Source organism: Palaemon carinicauda, chromosome 20, assembly GCF_036898095.1.
Source record: "Palaemon carinicauda isolate YSFRI2023 chromosome 20, ASM3689809v2, whole genome shotgun sequence".
Lineage (NCBI taxonomy): Eukaryota > Metazoa > Arthropoda > Malacostraca > Decapoda > Palaemonidae > Palaemon > Palaemon carinicauda.
In genome coordinates, this window is record NC_090744.1 from 102,161,762 (window position 1) to 102,166,761 (window position 5,000).

Genomic DNA, 5,000 nt, shown 5'->3' on the forward strand with positions numbered 1-5,000 from the left:
AAATGTTGTCCGCCTTTTAAAGCTTTTTGGATAGTTTAGCGGTTTCGAACGTAACTATACAATCATCGCGTGTACCTTCGTTTTGCCACTAGTACAATAGTATAAGTTCACTTTTCAAAGTTTTCATTACCTTTACGTGCATATTAAACCATGTTTTGTATTTTATAGTTATGTATTTTACAGCAAACGTATGAAAAAAGCGGAGGGAGAAAGATCGTGTGTGTTCTAACATTTGAAAGTTCAATGTTAAAAACAAATCCGTAATTTTAATTTGAAATTTTGGGTAAAGATATATTGTTCTCGGCCGTATTTCAGTAAAATACAGGCGACCGTAATTTTACATTACTTTGTTATTGTCTTTTTTGCGTCTCTATGTAATTTTTTTTTTTTTATGTAAAAATCCTGGAATAAATGTTGCCAGGCATTTTGCCGTTTAGTTCATGCAAATTGTTAAGCCTGAATACAAATGCTAGCGAAATAACTGATAAGATACAGAGCAAAATATTAGCTGGAAAGAAATAATTTTTCACAAACCAAGGCCCGCCTTAACAGACTTTTAGCGTCTGATGGAGGGCGAGAAATAAACCCGTAAAAAGTAAGTAAGTGTGTGTATACAATTATGAGTGATAATTTGAAATAAGCTTCATATAAATTGTATGAGAACTACGGTAGGCCCATTTCAAAAACTACCGATACATGATAAAAGATAAATTTCGAAATAATTCAAGAGTGCTATGATTTTCCAGGGTTGTTGGCTGGAACAAATTTTCTTTTCCCAATGCTTATCGTCACTGATTCCAAAATGTTTCAACGAGTGTACATATTCAAAGGAAATTATATTGGCGGTACTGCAAGTTTCTTGTGCGCATGTTCTCGATAGCAGTAGCTCACGGTCAGGTGCCGACACGCAACAGGTGGAAATTTAAAACCTCAATAAGAGATGGTTGTTGAAATTCTCTGGAGCTCCATCAATAAGAAAAATAAGTACGAATTCTATGAGGAACCACAAATATCATTGAAATCATATATGTTACTGAATTTTATATCACGGTACGTTGGCCGCTGTAAATAGCGCTCAGCTGACGAACAAGAATGACGTTCCGAAAAGCGAAATTAGAAATAAGCAGAAAATAAATTTTATTTTTATATGTCTAATCATTACTTTTTCAAGGTATTAAAGATTTTTGTTTATTATACGGTATATATATATTTGAGAGAGAGAGAGAGAGAGAGAGAGAGAGAGAGAGAGAGAGAGAGAGAGAGAGAGAGAGAGAGAGAGAGATCGCTATAACATTCACACAACCAAGTAATGATTGATAATATTCTAACAACTTGTATGAAACTTGACATTACCCTAACTCAGGTACACATCTATTGCCGATGTTTCTTATTTTTTTTCTGTATAATGATAAACACCAGAAATAAAACAGAGCATATATTTCAAAATAACTGAAAATTAATATTGTAATAAGGCTTCATAAGGATAACCAGGCAAAATTTGACAACATATTTAGGCCTGAATATTTTAGGGAGTTTGGCGGAGACTGGAATATTTACTGAAAACTTTAAGAAGTTTGTTTCAAGAAACTTAGGTTGAAGGAGAATATGCTGTACTTTTAAGCCACTTTTCCAGCTTAGAGTTATGTTCTGAAAAATGATGACAGACTATTTTTATAAATATATTATCATCACCATCATCACCAACACCATCATTATTAACAACACCAACACCATCGCCAACACTATCCCCAACACCATCGCCAACACTATCCCCAACAACATCACCACCATCATTATTATCAACAACAAAACCATCACCAACAATATCACTAACACCATCACCACAATCAATATTATCAACACTAGCACTATCATCAACGCCATCACCACCTCAATCATCATGATCACCTCCATCATCACCGTCACTGCCATCACCATAATCCTCATCATCATCACCTCCATCACGATCACCACCTCCATCATTATCACCACTGCAATTACCACCAAAACAACCATCACCAACACCAGTACCACTATTACCATTATCACCAAAACTATCATTATCACCACTACCAACATTAATACCATTCAATAATTATCACCTCTGCCACCATCACATTCACCATCATCGTCATCACTACCACCACCACAATTTATTTTTCAGGAATTCAGCTAGACCTATAGAAAGTTATTCAGTGAATTTAGTTTAGTAAATTATTCAGTAAATCTGTACCATGTAACAGTTTTATTATGAACATTCTAACATAGTGAAAAAAATCTATATTCATATTACTGCAATTATGAAATTAATTTTGATAAGCGTATAATAAATCTACTACAATTATGAAATTAATTTTCATATGAGTATAATAATTCAAAATTCAAAATTTAGAGTACTGCAAATATGAAATTAATTTTCATATGATTATAATAAATCTTTATTTAGAGTACTGCAATTATGAAATTAATTTTGATATGAGTATAATAAATCTATATTTAGAGTAAAGTAATTATGGAATTAATTTTGATATGAGTATAATACATCTACTGTATACTTAAGAGCACTGAAATTATAAGATTAATTTTGATATGAGTAGAATAAACCTATATTTAGAGTGCTGTAACTCTAAAATCATTTTTGATATGAGTATAATAAATCTATACTTAGAGTACTTCCATTATGAAATAAATTTTGATATGAGTATAATAAATCTATACATATGTACTGCAATTATGAAATACATTTTGATATGAGTATGATAAATCTATTTATGGTACTACAATTATAAAGTTAATTTTGATATAGGTATGATAAATCTATATTTAGGATACTGCAATTACAAAATCAATTTTGAAATGAGTATAATAAATCTATACTTAAAGAGTACTGCAATTATAGAATAAATTTTGATATAAATATAATAAATTTATATTTAAGGTTCTGCCATTATGAATCATATTTTCATATGAGTATAATAAATATATATTTAGAGTACTGCAATTACAAAATTAATTTTGAAATGAGTATAGTAAATCTATTCTTAAGAGTGCTGCAATCATGGAATCAATTTTGATATAAGTATAAAAAATTTATATCTAGGGTTCTGCAATTATGAATTGTATTTTCATATGAGTATAATAAATATATATTTAGAGTACTACAATTACAAAATTAATTTTGAAATGAGTATAGTAAATCTATTCTTAAGAGTGCTTCAATCATGGAATCAATTTTGATATAAGTATAATAAATTTATATCTAGGGTTCTGCAATTATGAATTGTATTTTCATATGAGTATAATAAATCTATATTTTGGGTACTGCAATTATGAAAAGAATTTTGATAGGAATATAAGAAATTAATATTTAGAGTACTGCAATCATGAAATTAATTTTGATAGGAGTATAATAAATCTATAATTAGGGTACTGCAATTATAAAATTGATTATGGTATGAGTATAATAAATCTATATTTAGAGTACTGCAACTAAGAAATTAATTGTTATATGACTTTATACATCTATATTTAAAGTACTGCAATAATGAAATTAGTTTTGAAATGAGTACAATAAACCTATATTTAGAGCACTGCAGTTATGAAATTAATTTTAATATGATTGTAATAAATCCATATTCATTGTACTGCAATAATGAAATTAATTTTGATATTAGTATAAATACATATTAGAGTACTGTAACTATGAAATAAATTTTTATATTAGTATAAATCCATATTAGAGTACTGTAACTATGAAATAGATTTTTATATTAGTATAAATCCATATTAGAGTACTGTAACTATGAAATAGATTTTTATATTAGTATAAATCCATATTAGAGTACTGTAACTATGAAATGAATTTTTATATTAGTATAAATCCATATTAGAGTACTGCAACTATGAAATAAATTTTTATATTAGTATAAATCCATATTAGAGTACTGCAACTATGAAATAAATGTTTATATTTGTATAAATCCATATTATAGTACTGCAACTATGAAATAAATGTTTATATTAGTATAAATCCATAATAGAGTACTGCAACTATGAAATAAATTTTTATATTAGTATAAATCCATATTAGAGTACATCAACTATGAAATAAATGTTTATATTAGTATAAATTCATAATAGAGTACTGCAACTATGAAATACATTTTTATATTAGTATAAATCCATATTAGAGTACTGCAACTATGAAATAAATGTTTATATTAGTATAAATCCATAATAGAGTACTGCAACTATGAAATAAATGTTTATATTAGTATAAATCCATAATAAAGTACTGCAACTATGAAATAAATTTTTATGAATAAAAATAAATCTATATCAAGAGTACTGCAACTATAAAATAAATTTTGATATGAATACAAATAAATCTAAATTTAGAGTACTGTAATAGTGAAATCAGTTTTTGTATGAGAAAAATAAATTTATATTTAGAGTACTGCAATATTGAAATTAATGTTGATATGAGTATAATGTGAAATAATTATATAAAAAGAAAAAAAAAACAGAATAGACATTGGGAGAATAACTATACATAAAAAAAAGAATGCAACAAAAAACCATGAGAATATCTACCAACAAAACACCAAAAAATAAGCGGATAGTGTCAAAAGGTAAAAATATCACTATCAATATCCATTTCAAAAACTTATGCCTGAATTTTCAAAACCTTGAAGATAACTAAAGAAACACCCATTCGTAGTGCAACTTGTATTCAAAATATATTAGAGAGAGAGAGAGAGAGAGAGAGAGAGAGAGAGAGAGAGAGAGAGAGACTCCCTAAGGGTAATGAGAAAATTAGTTTTTAAATTAATTATTAAAGAACGCTACAACTAAATTCCTGAAATTTGTTGGTAAAGAGCAATTTACTTTTCAATTCCACCACGTTGCCGGGGTCAAAAACAAAACATCCTGTTTTACTATCTTGATGAAAACACTTTTAAATATTACTTTCTCTAACTTGCGCCATCACCGTGAGCGCT

The 5,000-nt window shown here is 27.9% G+C and overlaps 1 long non-coding RNA gene across 1 annotated transcript in view; it reads right to left on the reverse strand.

Annotated features, from left to right (window-relative positions):
- Positions 1-5,000, reverse strand: part of LOC137659565 (uncharacterized) — a 67,539-nt gene that overhangs the window by 12,176 nt on the left and 50,363 nt on the right. The gene's annotated exons all lie outside the window — the stretch shown is intronic.